The sequence below is a fragment of the Callospermophilus lateralis genome, chromosome 13 (assembly GCF_048772815.1).
Source record: "Callospermophilus lateralis isolate mCalLat2 chromosome 13, mCalLat2.hap1, whole genome shotgun sequence".
Classification (NCBI taxonomy): domain Eukaryota; kingdom Metazoa; phylum Chordata; class Mammalia; order Rodentia; family Sciuridae; genus Callospermophilus; species Callospermophilus lateralis.
Genome location: NC_135317.1, coordinates 81,878,955 through 81,903,499, shown reverse-complemented (window position 1 = coordinate 81,903,499; position 24,545 = coordinate 81,878,955). Strand labels below are relative to the sequence as shown.

Here is a 24,545-nt window from a genome sequence, read left to right as displayed (position 1 = left end):
CAATGGAGTTCTACTCAACTGTGAGAAAGAATGAAATTATGACATTTTCCAGTAAACAGATGGAAATGGAGAATAGTATGCTAAGCAAAATAAGCCAAACTCAGAAACTCAAAGGCTGAACATTTTCTCTTATATGTGAAAACTAGAGTAAAATACAGGAAAGGGAAAAGAAGGATAGGATATCATAAAGATAAAGGATAGGTCAGTGATACAGAACAAGGAGATCGAGAGGCAGAGTGGAGGCATAGGTAAAGGGAGGCAATGCACATTTAATTCTTAAAAAATCATGCTATATGCATAAATATACCACATCTTTATGCCTAAAAGAAGCGATTAGATATGAATAAATGGATGAGCGAAAAGATGTCTAGTAGAGTAGAGAAAGGAGAACGGGGGAGGGAGGGAGAATAGGAGAGAAAGGGGAGGATTATGAACTGAAATCAAATTTCATGCATGTATGATTTTGTCAAGATGAACCCAACTACTATGTCTAACTGTGCTCTAAAGGGGCCGGGGCGCTGAGGTTGTGGCTCAGTGGTAGAAAATTTGCTTAGCACACGTGAAGCACTGGGTTCAATCCTCAGTACCACATAAAAATAGATAAATAAAATAAAGGCATTCTGTCCATCTACAACTAAACAAATATTTTTTTAAAAGGGATGCTGAGAAATAAAGCTTTCTTGTGTGTACAATAAGAACAAATTGAAATAAAACTTAGAAAATATATATTCTTTCTGTCCCACTTAGAGTTTCCTTTTTATTGTGAAATCACCAATACTGAGGCACCACTGAAGAACTTTGAAATAGAGCAAATAAAATTAATCGATTAAAATCAACATCCCTATAGTTCCAAGTAGATATGCAAGAGAGGCACAGATAATTCCCAGGTCTAGGAACATGAGAAGCTCATTCCAGCATCATTCCAGATTTGAGATCTGTCCTGTCATACTTTGCATTTTGTCTTTGGGAGGGGAGTGAATGAGTATGTATGTGACTGTGTGTGTGTGTGTGTGTGTGTGTGTGTGTGTGTGTGTAATCAGTGGAAACATAAGTAAGTACATCTATGTTTAATTCTCACAAATACCTTGGTAGAGACTAAGCAAAAACTAACACAGTTCACCTATAATATTATGCTAAAATGCCCTCCCAGCACAAACCATCCATTCATTCAATAGCTGTATGTGCCAACCACCATCCTAGGATCTAGAGATATAGTAGAAAGCAAAAGAGATGTCACTGACATCCCATGACCTTCACTCAATGGCATCCACTTGAAGTCTAATCAGCTTACACTCACACTTCCAGAAATATACTGCAGGAGCTTACTAGATTCAAAGACTGCCTGATAGTAGGATGGCATATATTTTAGAGTGAAATATATGAATCCATATTCATATCCAATGGATAGAAGGATATGGCTTTTCTATAGAGAATTAGAAATGTAGGCTTGGAAGAATTCTGGGAAGTGTTGTGCATATTAACATAGTTCCACAAAAAAATGTCACACTACAAATCTGTTTTCCCAAGGAGACTTAAGGTCTCTCTGTGACATTATTTTTTTCTGAATATCATTGCTTACTATGTGCTATGGCATCGAGTCAGTTAGCTTTAACTTTGCACATGTATCAGAAAAGCATAAATCAATTCAAGAGGTGTCAAATCATGCTCTTTGAACAGGTAGGCTTTCAAGCCTAAGTAACAGATGCCTTTTACAACTCTCGAAATTATTTTATTGAAATGACAAAATAATTTTCTGGTGAAGAATAAGTTTTAAGCACATTATTAATAGCCAAAGCACACCATATTTAATTCGATATGCTGTTAATATAATAAAGGAGAAATGGAGCGATTTATGTGACTAACAATGTGTGTGAGAAACATGTAGCCCTTTGTTGTGGTGAACAAATTTGATGTGAAATTCATGGATTTAACTTAATAGCATTACTTTTTAGATGAAAAAGAAATAAACAGCATAAGCACTTCCTGGGGCACTTTGTAATTAAAATAAGTCAGAGAGAAATGTAAATAGGAATATATTTCCCTTTCAGAAGGAAATTGCTGTACCCACTGAGAATGGTTCCCAATTTTAAATAGATGGTCATCAGTTCCTGCCCTCTTTTCCCCTTTCTTCTTTCCTTGTTGTTTTTATATGTCAGGAGATTTTACCATAAAAAGCATCTGAGAAAAAGGTAGGCTACTTTGCTGTGTGATCGCTGCTCTGATAAATACCATGCAGACAGGAAAGTTATATATACTGGAAAAATAAGATTGATGGATTTACAGCAGATTAATGTGTCTCCTACCACTTCAAATATGTTCAACATTTACATTAATATTAACTCAAATAGCTATAATTTTTAAACACTTGTTTATCATGAGATGTATCTTGACTAAAAAATAAAGTCCTTTATTTGTATTGTTTTTGTATGTTTTTTTTTCCCTGAAGGTTCATTTTGTACTAGTTGTGAATTATATGCAGATAGATAGAATCTATTTTAGCCATGTGAAACTGACATCTTAAAATGGGTCAAAAATGCTTAAGCATGTCTATGGAGGTTATCTTATGATTAGGTTTTTCAATGGAAAATATGAAATTAAACAGAAATAATTATATAAACTCCTTACTGTCAGCCATAGTATCTATTGAGAAAATTGAGAAAATTATATCATTAAATAATAAATAAAAGCCAATTCAAAGTTAGCAAATGAATCAAATAATTTGATTCCAAATTATTTTTAGACACTAATATGAAGGCTGCATAACATAGACAAAATATTTAGAATTGCATTTCCATGTCCAGTTTACATTTCAGTGATAGGATTCCAAAGTTAAAATGTCCGACAAATCTAGAATGCAATAAATTCACCACCACAAGTTCCCAAAACATAATCATATGCTCTTCTTTACCTATTTTTGATCATAGAAATAAGAATAAAAATCATAGTAGAAATCTTTTTTAACTGAAATTTTAAAATATGTCCCAAGAAAGAAAATCATCACTGAAAACAAAATAGTTTGCTGTATGATAGTAATGTGTTCTTATATCTATTGGTCAAGTGAGGCTGCATTCTTGAGCTAAAGTTTATTACCTTTTTCTAAGGATACTACATGAACCAGTTGCATGTATTTATGAAGAAAATTTATATTCAAAGGAGAGTGAGTTGTTTAACACTCTAGGTGAGTTCTCTGCTGGTGCTGAGGTTTATACTTTTGTTTCTAAGAGGTTATTTTTTTTCAAGCCATAGGAATTAAATAAATTTTAGCATAAACACTGGGAAAAATAATAAAGTTCTCAGCTTCTTTAGTTTTGTAATCAAAAGCTAGAAAACCTTAGCTTATTCTTTAGCTTATGTCCATTTTTGAAGAATATATTACATTTTTTTATCCCTCTTTACCTGTTTGATGAACATGAGGCAAGATTCCTCATGAAAAGCAGTTTAGAATTCCTCACTCAACTATTTTACTTTGCCTATAAATTATTTTCCTTAAAGCAGAAGCTGTATGGAGGAGTGATTTGTGAATGTTTCTGGAAGCACTTTTCTCAGAGTAGTGAGATGTATTCCAAGGAAGGTATAGAACCTGAAGCTACTCACTTCACCTCGTTACTACAACGCTCCTTTGAGTGAGTGGAAAAATGACTATTGCACATAATTGATCTCCCTTACTCAGTAGGAAATCTAGTTAATATCCTATTGATTTCACTGAACTCTCTACCACAAAGATATTAAATGAAGTTGGTAGTCTGAGAGGACAAGCCACAGGATGTGAGCCACGGACCAAATACCTCCAGTATAACATTGTGTCAGGTCTGCCTCCATCGTGAGATGATCTATTTCAATAGCGTGTGAGAGAAAATCCATCTTGCAGGAAATAGACAACTCCAAAGTAATAACATCAAAGGAAAGCAGAACAGAAATCACTTGAGTGCAAGCTTCAAGTTCCTGCAATTGAAAATGAGCTTTTGTGGGAGATTTAAACCCCAAAAGGATGCATTCTTGTTTTCCAGAACAATTATATAATCTATATTTTAAAATCCATGTATGTTGATCAAAGATAGAAAAAAAACAATGGATTCTATTATTATACATAAACTGCGTCAATACTAACTGTATGCGTAAGATGGATGGAATGATTCTCAAAATCCAAGACATAATTTCCCACATATGATCAGCAAAACATATACATACATATAAGAAGTTTTGGCAAAAGTTTTAACTTGTTGGTGCTTTTTGAAATATTGTCAGAAAAAGGGAGGAAATCTCAAAAGAATGAAATCATTAGAGCAAGTTCTATTTGTGTATCGTTAGACAATCAGAACAATTCTTTGAAGGCTGTTTGTGGTGATAATTTCATGCAAATTCCCTATATTGAGTGTGCCTGGAATCTGCCCTGACTTGACTGCCTGGCTGGCTGCCCTCCTGTAAACTTTGTAAAAATGAAATGCTGCCACAGAGAATTGTCCTCGAGACAGGTCACTCTACTACAGCACATGACACAGTGGCAGTCTGAGTTAAGAACAAAAACCACTTCATTAAATTTAAGACATTACAACTAAATGCATTTTGACCCTTTTTTCCTTTAGGAATAATAGTGGTGAGGAGGGTGACTATCTATGGAGCACCCTAATGAACACCTCTTGATGTAAGCAGAGTTAGGCATGGCATGAACCTGACTTCCCTGTGATAACGCTACAGGTCCAGTGTTAGTCTCCCAACCTCCTCCCAACCTCACAGGGCAAATACACTAGAGATGAAGGCAATCTCATGGCCTGCGGCATCTTCCCAGCCCAGCACGTAACTGGCAAAGCTAAAATTCTAACTCATCCAGCAATCAGCCAACTGACAGGCTCCTAAAGTCGGCAGCAGCAGTCAGCTGAATCCTGAGCAAAATAAAGCATGATAGAATAGTGCTCTTCACAGAGGATGAATGATTCATATTGTCATCTCTTTAAACCCATTAATACAGGTCCCAACAAAAACTAGAGGAAGAAATTTTTATAAAGTATGAAATGTTCTGTTGACCTAAAAAACAAAATGAATATTCAAATGTATTTTGAAAAACAACTTTTAATCCTACCCAAGAAAACCACATCTATTTTTAGTGAACGTGACTTCCGTCTTCCAAAAATGAGAATGGAACAGAATATGTGAAAGACATTTGAAATAAGATAAAAGGTGACATAACTTTCAGGGCATATAAAAATCCTTGCTTTCAATTTAGAATTATGCAAGTTTAGTCAATATACAATTATGTAATTTTAATCAATATGAATTAGTTTCTACCAAATACCACTAGATGAATATAAATGATCATTTTTAAATGTCAGTTAGGTGAGGAGGAGCTCCAAATTATTAGGGAAATAAATGGTAGTTTGAATGCCATGCTTTATTTGTGTAGTTATTCATTCCACAAATAGTTATTGAAAATTGTGAAGGAAAAAATAACAAACTAATAAGCATAACATAAAATTTCTGCCTTTAAGGAGCTAAATGACTCCAGAATACCTAATTTTTATTGTTTAAAAATTTATATAAAAAATGTGCATTAATTCCCTTCCATGTCCTAGTGTTCTGTCTGATCCTTAGACCAAGAAGAAGATGCACTTACAGTGTTTAGTGCAGATCATATAAATTAAAGGCATGAAGAAGGAAATCAAGTTGCAGTGAATCTGGAAGAGAGGGTGGGATGGTGCAGACTGCTGGATGCAGATGAAGGAGGTGTTTAGGGTCCAGAGCCACAGTGCCAGCAAGCCAGCATGAGAGATGGTCCACTTTTCATCCAACCTATCATCTCGGTTGATGATGAGCAGAAAAATCAAATCATAGAAGAGATGTAAAGATGGAGTAAGAAATCTAGGTGTTAGTCCCAGGTGCCTCTGCTTATGCCCTGCAAAGTCTAACATGAATAGCTGAGACCCTTCACATCTCAGGCTACCCAGATATGAACTGGAAGAACTTTCTCCGCTTATCAGAGAAAACATTCGCCTTTGGTTTTTTGGGTTTGGCTTATTTCTCTCAGCATGATATTCTCCAGCTCCATCCATTTACCTGCAAATGCCATAATTTCACTCTTCTTTAAGGTGGAGTAATATTCCATTGTGTATATGTACCACATTTAGCAATTTAATTTTTCCTTAATAGAAAGATTTAGTAATCCAGAAATATCATCATCATTTCCAGAGGACCTTTTAAACTTGTTTGCCAGTGGCAAATGAGCTACACTGTGGGCAGAGTGTATCTTGGGAGATTATTCCCAAAAGGTAAAAATAATAAATAAAAGGCATTTGATTTTAGTCAAATCACATTGAAAGACGAATGTGAAAGGTAGAAGATTAGAGTGATTATTGGAGTATTCAATTAATATGGTGCCTTCCAGAAAGGGCTTGCTTTCTATTGGGTGGCATTAATGGTCTCCTACCTGTTGTGATTTGAGGGCTCTGTGTTCTAAATTATATGTGTCACTTTATCTGAGATTCACCTTTACCACTTTGTTTATTCCCGTTAAGATGTTATCTCTGGAATTTCTCATTTGAGAAAAAATTACCCCTTAGAGAGTTCACTAGCATAAGCCATGAGCAGGGGAAATGTAGGGCATGTTCATGCTGATGACTAGGAAGGAAAGAAACTCCAAAGTGGGCCAACTTGGAAAGGCTTTCCACAGAAAGAACCAGGATGATTGAGGCTGAATGAAAGCATGGAGCTTGCCAGAGGGAGATTTGGCTGCATGGGGGACAGGGAATAACAAACCACTGGGCAAGGTGGAAGAATGCAGAAGACTGAGTTTGTCTATTTTATCATTTTTCCAAGGGGTTATTTCTGTTGCCAGATGTTTATCATCTAGGCAATAAAACTTGTGCTGACTAAACTCTTCCTAGTTAAACCTGAAACATTTTAATTGCTTAGATATGTTCATGGACATGTCAAGAATGGTTGGAATTAAATGAGATATTGTACATGAAATGATGTGAATCGACTCTAAAGTATAAAACAGATGGTATTGTTTTTATCTGAAAGAGAAAACAAGGGCAAGAGGCTTTGGGGGATAAAGGGTAAAGGAAGTAGCTATATAAATACATAAAATTGTGTCTGGCAGCATGGACTAATTTAGTACAAAAAGCCATTTCGCCCTTTCTTAATCATAACACCAGTCCTTCACTTCTGAACAGAAATAGGTCGATCTTTTAGAGAAAGGTTTTCCCTCTCTGAACATAGCAGGGAGGTCACAGAACAATGGGCTTTTATCAGAGGAAGAAGTTATGGAAGCAGTTAACCCCCAGCATGCTCAGAAGATACTAGGGTTTCAACTGGGAGAAAGTCTGTTCTATTTCATTTTCAGAAAATGTGATACAGAATAAGTTCCAAATATCAACTATAATTAGCACAATTACCCAGAGTCGATTTATTCAATGATCTGTGAAAGACAGACAATCCAAACTCAGCTTTGAGCTTTCCATTTGTGGATGATGAATTGTAGGTGAATTTCCGTGTGCTAATCCAGCCATCCTATCAGCAATAATTACAAAATGACTTTTTAAAACTTTTTTTTTTCTGAAAGTTCAGCACAAAATGTTTTTTATTAGAGTAGCCAAGGACTAATTCTCCACTCTCAAATAATTGCAATGGTTTGGTTAGTCTTTGAAGCCTTTTTAGGATATAAGTCAAATAAGCATAAATTAAGAGAAGAGACAAATTCTAATTTCTTTATGAAAATTCGAATAGTTGTCTGGTAATTCAAACATGTGCTTATGAATCCCCAAAATCAGTTCTAAGCATTAAATCATATTATACCAGACTGTTTTCCTGTTCCCCAAACTATTGCTCTACCATTGATTCTATTGTTCCTTAAAAAAAAAAAAAAAAAAAAAAAACCTGATGAAATGGAAGGAAACTAGGCATTAGCCCTTATTTCAGGAAGAAAATAGCCAGATTCTTATGTCCACGCATCACCAAACAGTGGACACTCTCCACACTCTTGGCCTCTAGCCCAGCCAATTCCCTGGGGGCATACACATCCCTGGAAGTGGTCAAGCTATGGCTATAGGAATGCAGAACACTGAAATTTATTGCAGAGACATGCAAGCTCAAGGACCACGCTTTCTCAAAATTTCTAGCTAGATTAATGCCTTAATCCCCTCCAAATAACTGGTCAGCCTAGCAGGTTCTATGAGGCTTGAGTTTCTGGAGTGACATAGCCTGGCAAATAGCACCCTGTGATTGCTCAGCCACATTGGGTCCTGGCAGTTTAGCCATGCTCCAAACTGTAAAGCATGAGATAAACCCTGAAGGCAGAGGGCAACAGAAGGAGAATCTTTACCTTCACCCTGAACCTTCTCTCACAGCCACATAAGAATGATGAATGAGAGGTGTTCATCACAACTTACACAACCAAAGGTAGCTACATTAACCACAGTCATTCTTCTTCCAAGGCCTTGCTGTCCCCAACTGGAAATTTAAAACATGGAGATATCTCTTTACACCTGTTGGATGAGCAAAAACTAGAAAACCCATCATGCCAAGTAAAGACAAAAACATGGAAGATTAAGGATCCTTGTGCATTGCTTGGGGCCATGTAAAATGATATGACTTTTCTAGAAAATAGTCTGGGAACACTTAATCAAGTTACATATACATATTCCTTAAGATCCATTAGTTTCATACATGCATACAAGGGAGGGATCACACATGCATACACACACCAAAGAAATTTTCACATAGGTCTCTTAAAGGACCCATATGAGGATGTTTATCTCCATGTAAATCTGCCAACAAGAAATTGATGGCAATTTGAGACTACAACAGTGGTAAAGTAGATAGGAGAAATATGGTAGATGCACACATTGATTGAAGAAACATAAGAGAATTTTACATATCTAGGATTGTAGAGAAAATAAAGTAATAAATGAAGAGTGCAATACTACATGCATAACTTTGACATACAGGTACAGGTATAAACCCCCATTTCGAAACAAAGACTGAAAAAAACAAGATCCATATTAAACACTATAGAGGTCTGCCTTAGGGGGATGGGAAAAGAGTAAAAGCAGGAAATGGGGATAAGAGATCAAAAGGAAGGAAGAAAATAAGAGGAGAACCCTTACACAGAATGACAATAATTTGCTATAAATTAGGGAATATGTTTAATGAAATCACATATCTGTATCTGAGTACAAACAACAAGACAGTCTGGATCAGAAAATATTTTCCTCATTCCTTGCTCTCCTCCTGTATATCAGCAAGTATGTCTTATTACAGACATTATAAAGCAGAGGTCTGTAATAATATCTTATTGTAGACATTATAAAGCAGAGGCACAATATCCTGTATCTGATGGATCTTAAAGAGATACAGGGATCCCTATACATATGTGTGTTCCAAATCCACGTCCAAAATTTATGGACAGACTTTCTAAAATTGTTGCACTTTAAATCTGGAAAAGATCTTAAATATCAATCAAATCCTCACATTTTATAGATGAGATGACTGAAACCCATCAAAATGACATGTGACACAGAAATAATGCATAGAATTTAATTCCAGCAAAATTTTCCATTACCCACTTGAACTGTACAGTTTAGTGCTAAGTTGCATTGTCTTATATAATTCTTATGTAATTTTCTACTGCTTCATCTGATAGTGTTGAGGACAGTGACAATGTCTTATTTACCTTTCTCATTGTGTCTAATGCAACAAAAATGTACAACAATGAATAGAACCTAATACATTCTAAAATGCTGATTATCCTCAACTGCTATAAACAGGGTTATAGGGCAATAATTAGAAGGACTTACTTCTGCAAACATGTTCTATTGGTTGCATTAAGACCTGCATTCATAGCAGACCTCTATGAATATCACTTGACACTTAATTAAATTTGTGGGTTGGTACCATAATGAGAGACCAAATGTCTCTAAGATGATTCCTGTTTTGTCACAATTCTTACCTGTAACATAGCAAATTAATTAAACCATGACTCAAGATAGAGATCAGTACTTTCTATTTGCTGAATCTCATGATCTAATATTGAATTAACCTCATGACAGCCTTGCCAAATTGATTCCTCCACAACCACTGTGTCCCAGTATGGCACAGGAGGTAGAAAACAAAAATTTTAAGTAGACTCTAGTGATCATCACACTTTCCATACACCTGCACACCATATTGGTCCACACCTCTGTGTTTTCGCCATGTTACACAGCAGTCAGGAGGATTTGTGACCTGATTAATTTTCACTCATCTTTCAAAATAGAACTCAAATGTCATTTACTCAGGAGAGCTCCTTGAGCCCATACTAAAAACTCAAGAAATAATCTCAGTGTGTGTCTCTTATTCACACTAGTTCAGAGCTACAAAACTGCAGGAATTTAGCCTTATTCTATGTTTCCCACAGCTTCTGCCCAATTCTTCACTCAGAATGGGGGCACAATAATGGAACACAGCACGTGTAAGAGAACTAAGAAAGGCAAGATCTGGAATTCAACTAATTTTTTCAGAACTAGACATATGTTTATATATATATATGTGTGTATGTATATATGCACATATATATACATATGTATATATATTCAGATATAATCAGGAGTTGACAGTCCAAAGGGACAGGACAGTACCATAGGTTCAGGCAAGCAAAGGGCACAGCTTAGGCCACTGTAGCGTTAAAGGGTAAACTGGTCTCTCGAGTTAGAATCTGGTTTGAGATAGCTATTGAAAAAGAAGAAACAGTTGTTACTCAGTTGCTACTCAGGTAATGAACCTGGGAAAAAAAACTGTCAAAGCCTGAGGCAGGATAATAGATAATAAAGGGTCCCAATACCAGGAAATCAGAGCTAGTTGCAATGCCAATAACTCTGAGCTGGGGCTTTCTAAACGTCAAGCCAAATATAGAGGCAGTCTTCAAATATGGACTGACCCAAGATCCAAGCTGGCATCTGTCAAAATAAGTTGCTAGTATGGACAGAAAAGAGACCAAGAACAAACCAGTTTTCAAATAACTTTCATGTAGCTTAACGTGAATTCAGTAAGACAAGGCTACATCCTACTATCTCTATCTAAAATGCCTAAGATTCAAGCTGTTATAGAAATACAATCTAAGCAGAGTATATTCTTATAAAATCTCCCAGGTTTGTTTCAATTTATATTCTTATATATGAAAAGAACATTATTCTAAAATCACAGTATTGAAGGTCTACAGAGGATTTTAAGGTCTCTCATCACACACACCCCCCCAAAAAAAAAAGAAAAGAAAAAGAAAAGGAGATAATTATGTGGGTGATGCATACGTCAATTAGCTGAATTTAGCCATCTCTTCATGTTTACACATTTCAAAATGACATGTTGTAAACAATAAATATATACAACTCTGTCAATTGGAAAACAAAAGATCTATAGAGGAATGATGTTAAATAATTCACAAGTATTACTGTTACCCTCTTTGTATCCCTTTGTATCCAAAGGGGATTGTCTCCCTGATATAAATGGTTTGGTATTTGCTGGTAACCTAAACACATCCTCCCATTACGCTAAGTCGTCTCCAAATTACTGATAATATCAAATATAATGTAAATGATATATAAAATAGTTATTATACTGCATTATTCAGTGAATGATGGTCAGGAAAAAATTCTAAATAGGTTCAGGACAGAAGCAGTTTGTGTTTTTGATTTTGGAGTATTTTTCAATCCAAAGTTAGTTAAATTCACAGGTGCAAAACCTGCAGAAGCAGAGAACTTACTACGTAGATGTTATACCAGCCTTCTGATGTGCTCCAAGCAAAGGTAATTTTAATTCTCATGTGACAAAACTAATTATTCAAATAAAATATTCATTTCAACTTTTAAAATATAGCTTTGTTTTTCTGGCAAAACGCTGTGCCTTTCGGTGTTTAAATTTAAGTCTGCATGTTTATTTTTTTAGAAAATTGGACTCAAAAGTGAAATAACAGCTCTGAGGGTTCCATCTTATAGAACATAAAATAAGTATTTTTGCAAAGTTGTCTTCTTCCACTGTCTCCTCCGTTTAAAACTCTTCTGTGGATCAGTCCTTTTTCTAAGCTCTCTACAAGGAAGCCTCTCAGCAGCTGTCAGATGGCGCTTTTCCAGGATTCCAGGGAGTTATAACCTTTCCCAAAAATATTTTAGGGGAAGAAATCACTTCTAGATCAAGGCAAAATGTGTTACCAATGACAGAAAGTGATTCACAAATTTTCCAGAATAGGGTTTTGTTTTTTTTTTTAAAAAAAAAAAAAAAAAAGCTTCCAGAAGCAATCACCAAGCTTCCTTCTTCAACCACAGTATCCAATGCCAAAGAACTAGCAATGTGTATCTTGCACTTTGTTCATAGAAGATGATTTCATGCCCTTTAGAGCAGCTTGCTAATACTTCATCAAGAACCTACTTGAAGACTACAGGTTACTGAGGATGGGTGATTGAAAAAGAATTTAAAATGCCGGAACATTTACCAGGTTATCAGAGAGGGGAGATGTGGGATAGGATTTAAGGTAGAGAGTTAGTCAAGTGTGCAGTTTCTTCTTCACTCTCACTTAACTGAATGAAATGAGGAAAACCTGAGGAAGGTTTAAAATTATCTAACAGACAGTAGCCGAAATGGTTACTTCCAAGGCATTCAATCACAGGACCAGCATTATCTCAATGCTTGGACTTGGATTTGAGATGATTGGTTTGGTGTTAAACACACACAATGCATTCTTTGTGGAAGACAGACATTTGTTACTTATTTTAAATATTTATTCCAATTAAAACTGTATCTAAATGCAATGTAGTTTACTAGATCAAAACATGGGATAGAAAAAAGGACAACATTGGAAGAACTGGAGAAATCTGAATAAAGTCTCCTGTTTTATAGTAAATGTGCAAATGTTGGTTTCTTGGTTTTTCCAAATATACCAAAGTAATGTGAGATATTAAAATGAAACACCAAGTAAAGGACACACAGAAACTCTCTGTAGAATCTTTACAACTTTTTGTACATCTAAAACCATTCCAAAACAAAACGTTTGTTTTTAAAAACCTCTATGATATTCTTCTCAATATGATAGTATAGTAAATTTATCATTCCACCCAAAACCAATTTTCCCATTGTGATCTCTGAAATGCATATTACAACACAGTCAATCACCTAGTAAATTAAACTGATAATTCTAACTCGTGTTGGAAGAACAGATATTTCTAATGGCTCTGGGGAACCTGTAATCTCTTTGTAGGTAAAGTCATTGATAAAAGAGAATACATGAATCAGGGAATCAAAAATACCAAGATGTAAGTTTATGTGACTCTTGAAGGCATTCAATATTCCATTAATAAAGATCGTGAATTTCACGTTTCTTGTAGCAAGTGTCTATTACAAAAACAATTGAAACTTGTTTCACTATAATTTACTAAAAACATGAATAAATTTCAATTTAATAAAATTTCTTTATTGTTGGTGACCCACTGTTTTGATCTGGGAACACGGTTCTGAATAAGGATAAAAACATGACACTGAACCTTTGTCAATTTACAAAATATACAAGTTTTTTCCCTAGTGTATTGCTGTGGCCAGAGCTACTGAAAAAGCAAACTTTTGAACATAAAAATTACTAGAATTTTGCTTTCTAACATTACTTTTAAATATCCCCCCAAATGAGCTCCTATTCTATCTAAAAGCAAGAAGAAAAGCACGCTGAGCTCTAATAATTTGAGATTGGAGGTGCAACAATAATATAGTGATGGGCCTCAGCAGATTCCACCAACGGCAGCGTCCACAGCACTTCCCCAGCACGGCCATCACCATCCAGCCTCCTGTTTGTAATGGGCCAATCCATAATCGTCCTAGATAATTATTCTTGCTCCTATTTTAAAAATATCCAGGAAGGAGACTCACATGGACTCCCTCAGTTGTACATTGCAACATTTAGCAAATCTCACAGCTCAGTTTCCCGTACTTCAGTTTCAAAATTACTGTGCAATTCCATATATGGAAAACAGAGAATAGAAGTACATTAGCATTTCTAGAAATCATTGTTTTGTTTTGTTTTCCTATTGGAATAGAGAAAATCAATCCCTTAAGAGACTGATATCCTCCAGATGAATGAATATCATTTCTGAGACTCTGACCCTGGATGGCGAAAAACCGACTTCCCCAGATGACTTCCGTTCTGACTCGCCAGGACACATCCCAAAATGAAACAGCAGACTTGACAGGCTTATCCTGAAACAGCCAGTTCTTCTTAATATTATGGTGCTCCCTAAGGACCCAACATATGAATTTATCAAATATACAAGAACTTTGTCAATAATGCTGGATATGACTGTCATTATTGAGATTTGGATTAGAATAATACACATTAGGAAAATAAAATTTCTCTGTGATATCTAACATGGCATAAACATTACATTAATAAAATTCCACAAGAATATTACAAAACAGGTAACTCATTAGGCATATATTGTCCCCAAACATACTTTACTAGAAGATCTTTATGTAAGACTACTGCAGTTTCTTTAAATTTTTTATCATATTAAGGCAGTTGAAAAATTTTTATTGAGACACTAAAATTAACAAACTACCTTGGATTTGAAATTTTATTAATTGTTCTTCTTTTGTGTTTCTTGGCATCCTCAGAACACTTTGTAACACTTTTCTAACTAAAGTTGACGAAATATTTTAGGCCACTGGAAATCTCACTTATGTCATTTTCCAGACCGGTTTCAAATTGAAAACATGTTCATACTCTGCACACAATTTTGTCACACAATTTCTCCACAGTGAACTCAGCAAATCAACTATGTTTTTTTTTTTTTTTAATGAGGTTATTTGTGGACACTAGAAGTGGCAATTTTTGACAGATCAAATGAAAAATAGACAAAGTCAAAATCTTTCCATTCTTTTTCTATAAAAAAGTATCAAGTGCTAAAACTAACATTATATGGCAAACTATATAATATTTTAGACATTACCAAATTATCTTTAATGTCCAAACTGGCCATGATTTCTTCGAATTTGACTGTGGAAAAGAAAGGCTAAAATATGCTGTAAAATGCAGACTTAATAAAAAGCAGAATAAAAAAAAAGTATTTTGAATTCTAGCTTAGTGTCATACCCATAAGATCTTTTATAAAAATATTTTTCTTTTTTTTAAGTTGTAAATGGACACAATATCTTTATTTATTTACCTTTATGTGGTGCTGAGGATCGAACCCAGTGCCTGACATGTGTGAGGCAGGTGCTTTCTCACTGAACCATAGCCCCAACACCCCCCATGAGATCTTTTTAATTAAAAATAATGTGAATTTCTAAAATTAGACTTCTAGATAGTTCAAAACGTTTGGCTTAAGCCATTAAGAAAACAAACAGTAAATAAAACTAAAGTAATTAACTGTGTAAAAATAATACAAAAAGGAATATTATATTTTATTTTATGAATTCACTTTTTATTTAAATCTTTACTCAAATAAATTCCTATTTCATCTAAAGGCAAGAAAGTACGTATTAATATTTAATAGCATAATACTTAAGGGAACAACAATAAAATAGAGGTAACAGTGACAGGAAAAAAATAACATTTAAGATTTCTTGGCAAACTACTCCTTGGCAAAACCTGCATACTCTTGTTGGATATATGGGGTTTTGGGATATAATATTCCTCTTCATAACACTGCCACTTGTTCCTCAGATTTCATTCTACCTGTGGAAATGAATGACAAGTTTTTCCTAAAAATCAAGAAAATATATATGTTAAATTTATATTGTTATTCTCATTAGGTAGCTGTAGGGTCAGATGGAATGGGGCCAGGACCTAGAGACTAGGTAGGTGTATACGCTGACTGGAGTAAGATCCTGGGTGTGCAGGTGTAGACAGGAAAGGAAATCAGCTAACCCAGATGTAGGGATGGTGACCGGTGTCAAGAAAATGAGGGTGATACAGGCAGACTAGGGAGTCGTTGGCCAACAATGAGGAAGACTGGCAGAGAGATAGACGAGTTTCTTTAAAAGACTATATTAGTTGGCTTTTCATCACTATGACCAAAACAACTGACAAGAACAAATTAAAGGGGGAAATTTGATTTTGACTCATGGCTTCAGAAGTCTCAGTTCAAGGTTGGCTAATTTCATTGCTGTGGACTTGAGGTAAAGCCGACCATCATGGCAGAAGGGCATGGCAGAGGAGAGGTGCCCAGCACATGGGGGGCAGACTAGGGACAATTAATCCAGGCCACACTCCCAGTCACCTTCTTCCTCCAGCTGTGTCCCACCTTCCTACCTGATAGTCCATTCAAATTATTAATCTATTGAACTGAATAATCTACTGATGAGATTACCATTCTCATGATCTAATCATATCACCTTGAACATTCCTGCATTGCCTAACACATGGGCTTTTCAGGGAACATTAAAGTTCAAATCATAACAAATGTATGATGTAACGTATGTAGTAAGATAAACATGGAATCGGCCTTAGAGAGCCGTGGCCGCTTAAGGAGACTGGATTTCAATGGGAGATGACCACTTTGGGAGGAATGAGCGTGAACAGAACTTGCCCTGAGTTGGGAGGTCCTGGGACCTGGGACAGGTCAACCAAGTACAGAAGCAAGGAAAGGAGCAAAAGAACTCTCTCCCTAAGTTGCTATTCAATGAAGATCAAGATTTAGTTCAGCAAAATCAATAAATTCTAGGAGCTCTGCTATACAACTTTGCAACTACAGTTAACAAGTCTGTAGTGCACATTTAAAAAAATTATTAAGAGGACAGATCATGTGTTAAATGTCCTTGTCATTACTAAAGTAATAAACCCAGAAATAGCAGCGTCTGGATCACTGAGCCAGGCAAGGAAGCCCTGCCACTAGAACCTAGATGTAATTTCAGAGCATGGGAGCATTAGTGACCAAAGTCACATTGAAAGAACGCTTGGTCCACTAAAGGATCCGTAGTTTCTCCTGTTCACGTCTTTTTTTCTTTTCAGAGTCATTTACATTCCTCACCTCAGGTCCTTTGTCACAATGGGAACCACTCTAGAATTACTCACGCTCATACTTTGGATGCAAATTTCTCTGGCATCTTCCACTTAAATTTTTGGTTTCTGATTACAGAAGGGAAGGCTTGGGACACTGTTGGTGCACAGCTCACTTCTGGGGAGGTCAGTTGTCTGAGTCAGAAAGGTCTTTTGGCTGTTCCTGTGATCCACTGGCTTTGGCATTTCAAGCATCCAAGTGGACAATAGGAATCCTGGGAAGATCCCTACTGCTTGTATCTGTCTTCCTTTTCACCAAGTCTTTCCATCATTTAGCATAAACCATTCCCTGCTTCTTTGTTTTCTATCTCTTTGCTTCTAAATAATCTTGATACATCAGTTAATTTCATTTCTACCAAGTTTTCTTGCCTCTGCATCAATTTGTTGCCTTTGTGATACCTAAAAGCCCATCATCGTGTTATGCTATAATTCATTGTTTACCTGCCCATTCTTCACTAGACCACAAATTTCAGGGGGAAAAAAAGTGATCAAGTTTATTCATTATACATTTGCAGCCTCAGCACCTGGACTAGTAGTCATCATTTATAAATAAGCATTCAACAAATATTTGTTAAAGGAAAGAATAACTACATAAGCCAGAGATAGAAGTTTGCTCACTCCTTTTGCTTAAGACTTTAGGTCTACCCTTCAATTCCATCTTTGCATCCACTCACCTCAAAGCATAGAGAGCCAGTTGACAAGCCCATTACATCACAGTTCAAGTGGTCTGCTGCCTCAATAACAGATGGGCTGCTAAATATCTCTGCCACCATGAACACAGTTCTACAACAAACCACAATCATCTCTTTCCTGAACTACTATAGTCATAATACTAGGTCTGTATACATCAATTTTGCCCTGAGAAAGGTCCCCAAAAAGGCTGCCTTGTCCCTTCCACCATGTGAGGAGGCAGCAAGAAAGTGGCACCTAAGAAATAGCAGCACTCATTGGACGCCAAATGTACATCACCTTGATCATGGACTTTCCAGTCTCCAGGATTGTGAGAAATAAATTTCTGTTGTTTTTTTTTTAAGTTATGGCATGTTTGTTATAGCAGCACAAGGAAGCACAGGATGAATTAATGATGCATGCCACATGGTAAGATTCTTAGCATTCAGTGTTTTGCTATCTGATTGATCCCCTATGCATATGCTCCTAACATGTCTAACTGGTTATAGATTAATTAGAGATGGACAATTTATTTATGTATTTTACTTTTATTTGGGCCATAAAGACTTACAAAATATCTCCCTTATTGCTTTTGCAGTAGTCTCATTAACCTCCATACATATAAATCATATAAATTTTCTATTCTTCCTACTTTTCAGATCCTCTAAAAGGAATTTAGTTCATTATGAAAAACTTGGTAAAGCATTGAAGAGATGGGATCAATGAGAAACTTAAAAGGACAGGGAAATTTTTTAAATATATGCTAAACCTATACACATAGAATTTAAATTAGAAAAAAGAAGTACTATCATTAAATGACAAACTTGGTAGAAGTAATAGTCTGAGTTTTAGTAGGACATTTTAAACACTGCATTATAAAGCTCTCCAAGAAAATGTTTTAAAGTTGATTTAGTTAAGTAACCTGTCACTGAGATTGAAATAGCAAGTAATGAAAAATGTCAACACCCTGAACTGAGATATTAAATGGATGACAAAGAAGCCAGGGGTAAGTTTGGTTTTATGTCGCATCTTAATTAATTATTTGGAAGGAGGAGTAAGCATTTACAGATTATATTCTGAAATGGCACTAACTTTGATGATGCTACAAAAATGATTAATAGGGAAAAATAAAATGCACCAGGGCTTGGAACATTTAGGAATATTAGTAAGTGGAAGAAAAAAAGAAGATATAATTGAGTAAATGAAAATAAGTTTTGAAAATTTTGAAGAACAATTTTGAAAGCAATAATGGTAGGAGTTTTTAACATCACACAGTTAACATATTGTTGTGAATGTAATAAATCTAGCAAATATGAGGCTTAGCAGCTTTTGCTTGACCCATTCAAAGACAGAAATGGTCAAATTCTTCTTTGGATACATAGAATCTGAATGAAAAGGACAAAATTTTGGAATTATTCAATGTAGCTAAACTGATTCGTACTCATGAATTTGGAAGTGGGATGGATGGCATGATGTTGTTGGAACAAATACTAAAAGTAATAGAATTGAAGTATTCTTTAACTATTCTGCTTTCTGTGGACATCATGCTCTTTAATAAAGAAAAAAACTTAATGACTGAAGTTTCTCTAGCATGGGGCTATCAAGAAGAGAAAACTTCTGGTTCTAGTAAGATGGAAGAATAATGCATTTTGAAATTTTCCTACCACAAATATTCCTAAATTATGAAAATGATTTTGAAGAGGGAACTTGAAATAAAGAGCAAGCTGCCTTTGTATCACCTCCTGTGCTTGCTTTTGATGCAAGGAGAGAGGAAGAGCAAATACTAGCCCCATAGGAGAAGGTATGCTATCTCAGGACCATTTGAAATGAGAGTTAGAATTAGGTCTGCATGTTCTGTTGGAGCTAGAACAAAGTTTACCATCAGCACCGAAAGACAAGGAAACTTGTCTCTGCCTGGGATTTTGAGGAAAAGGGAGGAATTCTTCTTAGAAATTACCACTATCAGTACCAGGAAATAAAACCAGAGTTGATGAAATAGAAAATTTTATGAATGAAACCGCCAATTAGATACAAAGGAAAGAAAATTCGTGATGTAGGAGACAAAACTGGACAAAGTATCCAGACTGAAGACAGAGATACTTACAGGAAGGAAAAATTAAAAATGAGACACAGAGGACAGGGATAGTAGAAAAAGAAATTTTACCATATCTCTCAGAGCAGTTGCAGTTAGAATGAATTAAGAGAATATGAAAGAAATGATGATTGAAAACTCATTAGTTCAATTTTTTTAGAATTAGTAAACAATGGAAATACTAATGGTAAGGAAGCTCAATAAGAACACAGAAAGATAAAATGGGGAGAAAAAAACTACAATAAAAACATTAATGTGAAATAAAAGGAACCAAAGATGAAGAAAAAAATCATAAAATAACCAGAGGGAAAGATGGATTATCTGCCTGGAAAGAAAAATTAGCCCAATATTAGACTCCCAACAGCAACAAAGGAATTCATTAAAAAGGTCTGCCTTCAAAGTGCTGAGACAAAAATAACTTTTGGTCTAGATTTCTATACATTGCTAAATATGAATTCAAGAGTAAGAGCAAAGTAAAGACATTTTCAGACTAAAATAGTTTCCTGTGCATAATCCTCTATTAAGAACTTCTAAAGACTGTGCTTTAGGACAAAAGTTATTTAGTATCATGAAAGAATAAAATTTAGCAAAGAAATGAGAAAATATGTGTGCAAAACTAAGTAAGTAATATTTCATATAGAGTAATAATGGTAATAAACCTGTACAAAATCAGGAAGATCATATACAAAAAAAGGACTAAACTCAGTATAATTTAAAAGAATGTCATACTGTATTAAAAAGAAAAATATCCAGAAAATCTAATTAGATGCAGCACAAGGGAAATACTTAAAAGACACACAGAGGCTTATTTCTTCCATATTACATGATCAAGTTTGTAATGCCTCATAAATATCTGTGCTCTTGATTTGTTGATTGTAAAAACTGCATTTATCTAATAGCTGGTGAATATTCATATTACTCAGATCTTCTATATATTGGCCTATTTTTCTTTCTTAGAGTAGTTAAAATCTCTAGCTACTTACCTGAACAGTTTTGTCAGCTGTCACTCTGTTTGGATGCTGTGTATACAGGTATCTATAGATAGGTATATATTCATCATGGTCTATCTATCATCTTGCTCCAGAAACTATTTAATGGTCTCTCATGTCTCCGCCCTTATGCTAGCTTTGTCTTGAATTCTATTTCTTAAGATATTAAGATTGCTACTCTAGCTTTCTCTCATGTTCTGTATACCTAGTATATTTTTTCCAGTCTTTTATTTTCAATTTTGTGTGCTTTGAGTAGTGTCCCAAGTAGACAAAATATTGACAGGGATAATGATTACTCAATCCAAAGGTCTCAGTCTCCTTTGACTCTTTTAGTATCCTCCTTACACACACACAGATTGTGATTTCTTCCCTATTTGAGGCTTTTTTGGCATCTTTTTAAATTTTTTCATTTCCTTGCTTCCTATGCCTTTTTATCTCAATTTTATTTTTCCTTCATCAAAATACAGTACACATTTTGGATACTAAACTGGCTCCTCCAGCACTCATGCCAAATTTTGTATTCTAAGTAGTAAGAAGAAATCAAAGAGAAGGGAAAGGCAGGCTCCATGCCTTTAAAAGGAATGACCTGAGAGTTGCACACTCTACTTCCACTAATATCCCCTGGCCAGAAATAGTAGCATCTTGAGCTGGCCACACCTAGCTCAAGAAATGAGTATCATTAACACTGGTAGGGTTTTTTGTTTTTGTTTGTTTGTTTGTTTTGTTTTACTTATGAACAAAGACTTGTAGACAGATGCAAAGCTTCAATCCTCCTTTGCAAGCCAGAACTCATTTAGTGTGAGTTTAGATACATATAAGAAGGAATATAAGACCTAAGGCAGCTTAAAGTGATGCCAATTCAATAACTAACAAGTTGTTAAAAAAAAAAAAAAAGGTCATGAGAGAAATCCCAACAGTCCAGTTTTCATAGCATGATAGAAAATGGACTTTGTAAAAGAATAAAAGAAAGAAAAACATGAAGCCAGGCATGGTGGTGCATGCCTGTAATCCCAGCAGCTCGGGAGGATGAGACAGGAGGTCAACCTCAAGCAAAAGTGAGGCACTAAGCACCTCAGTGAGACCCTGAATCTAAATAAAATACAAAATAGGGCTGGGGATGTGGCTTGGTGGTCAAGTGCTCCTGAGTGCAATCCTGGGGAAAGAAGGAAGGAAGGAAAGAAGGAGGGAGGAAGGGAGGGAGGGAGGAAGGAAGGAAGGAAGGAGGGAGGGAGGGAGGGAGGGAGGGAGGGAAGGAAGGAAGGAAGGAAGGAAGGAAGGAAGGAAGGAAGGAAGGAAGGAGGGAGGGAGGGAGGGAGGGGGAGGGAGGGAAGGAAGGAAGGAAGGAGGGAGGGAGGGAGCATCTTTCATCCCAGTGAAATCATCTTATTTTTCAATGGAGAAAGGAGAAAAGAGATGTTGACTCAACCACTTGTGCTTCCTGTCATAGCACATCCACTATATCATATGGACATCCATTCCCTCCTCAGGGAAGACAATCTTAGACACCCATTCAGTTATAAATCCAACTAAAAGCCCACGATTTCTAGATAATATACAGTCTTTCCCAGCAGACCCAAATATGATGTTTCACAATCCTGCAACCTAGAAACCAAACAAAAGAAATCTGTCCCTTCTTTCATTTCCAATATATAATGCTAGAAAAAGAGCAAGGTCACCAAAATGGAAATTTTTCTTTTAAGGAATGGTACCAAGAGCGTGATTGCTGGTCCATAGCAGTTTTCAAATGCTAAAAGGCAGGAGTTTCACATTCCCTGACCTGACCATAAATTCTTTGGTTAGCTATATGGTGCTGGTCTCCTAGAAGGATCCCTCTACCCAAAATCTATCATGATCCCTAGATTTCCTCTGAGGATTTGGGGGTTTACTATGTTCCATGATCACATCTGATGTGGGCGTTGTCTGGTATATTCTTGTTAGGGGCTGTTCGGATTTTGCAGCCCACTAAATGCTAGTGCAGGACTAATATTGGGTTTTCATCAGCAACTAGGCAGAAAACAACAATAGATTTTTCCTGAAACATTTAGTAGTTTTTAGTCAACTTGTTTCCGTGAGTTCCGTATGCAAGGATCTACAGACAAAACTTTTGTCTAGACTTAAAAATCAGTCTCTTGTTTAGTGACCTCTAGACCCTGCCCATATCCTCCTTGCAGTTCAATGGCTGCTTCCTTGAAGTCACGTAAAACAACTGTGACAGTAGTAAGACAACACTAGATGGTCCTTGTCAATTGGAGTGGCTGAATTGTCTGGCCTAGAAATCTTAATGGGAAGTGACTTTTTAAATATAAAATAAGAAGTTACCAAAACTTATTGGCCTCCTGTATTTCTAGCTCTATATTGTTGAAAATTTCATCTTTTAGTTCTTTTTCCAAAGACAAGCTTTTCAACATGAGTTTTTGTATGGCAAAATAAACTGAGTCTTTGTACGTCTGAAATAATGTCATCACACTAAATGAAAATTTGTTTAGATTTAAAATAAGAACAATATAGGATTTCTTTTGCTTTCCTTTATGGCTTTAAAAAATTACTCCTTTTTCTTCTTCCCTCCAATGTCATTGCTGAGAAACTTCAAGTTAATGTTAGTTTTGTTCCTTTGTTCATGATCAGCTCTTTCACTTTAGAGTTTAATAGAAATGTCTCAAGGCAATTAATATTTTTGAATTTCATTGTAATGTGGCTAACTTGGGGTTTCTCATTTAACCTCTTAAACACTTTACATGCTCTGAAGACAAAAGCCATACATCTTTTATTTTTATTTCTCTTTTTTGTGTATGAACTTATAAAAATAGAAGTATGACATTTATAATATAAAGCATACAATTTTATGTGTTCAGGATATACTCACTAACCACCACCCACATCAAGATATAGAATATTCCAAATACCCCAGAAGACTAACATTTTTAAATTCTTTATTTATTATTTGCATATTTTGAATTTTTAAATTCTATCATCATTTTATTAGCTTTGCCTGTTACCTGTCTATATCAATAGAATCATACAATGTATGGTCTTTGGGGTCTTTTTACATTTTTATTATATTATGTTTGGGAGATAAATTGATCTTCTGAGGGAAAAAGTAGTTCATTGTTTTCTTGCTGTTTAGCTCTACATTTTATAAATATATCACAATTTATTATGGTTTCTCTTTTGATAAATATTTTGGTGGTTTGGAAATATTATAAATACTACTATAAGCATTTTTTTATCATGTCTGCTAATGTACACATATGTACACTTTGGTTGAGAAAAATCTCAGAATGAAATTTCTGGGTTATGGGTTGTGCATATGATCACATTTAGTAGATATCATCAATTTTCCAAAGTCATTGTTTACACTTGGACTCCCTCCAACCATATGTAAGAATTCAGTTATAGCAAGATATTGATATCTGCTAATTCTGCATAGCGGATTCATAGATGTCTATTACTATACAATTTTATTTATTTTAATTTTTGTTGATTCTTTTTAGTTATAATAACAACAGAATTTATTTTGACATAATTATAGAAGCATGGAATATAATTTGTTCTAACTCAGGCCAGTACTTTCCTTTCCCCTCCCTTCCTCCCACCCCCATTCCCTTCCCCCTATGTCCACTGATCTTTTTGCTATTTACTTACAAATTTTTCTTTTTCAAATTAGTGTCTTGTGTATGTGCATGATGGTGAGATTCACTGTGGTACATTCATATATGTACATAGGAGAGTTAGGTCAGGTCATTCCATTCCCTTTCCCTAACCTATCCCCCTTCCCTTCTCTTCATTTCCTTTG

General features: G+C 35.4%; 1 non-coding gene across 1 annotated transcript; it reads left to right on the top strand.

The window, feature by feature from the left end:
- Positions 1-21,457: 21,457 nt before the first annotated feature.
- On the top strand, positions 21,458-21,581 carry LOC143379737 (small nucleolar RNA SNORA40). The gene has a single exon (XR_013088521.1). It is a non-coding gene; the product is annotated as a small nucleolar RNA SNORA40 (small nucleolar RNA).
- Positions 21,582-24,545: the final 2,964 nt, after the last annotated feature.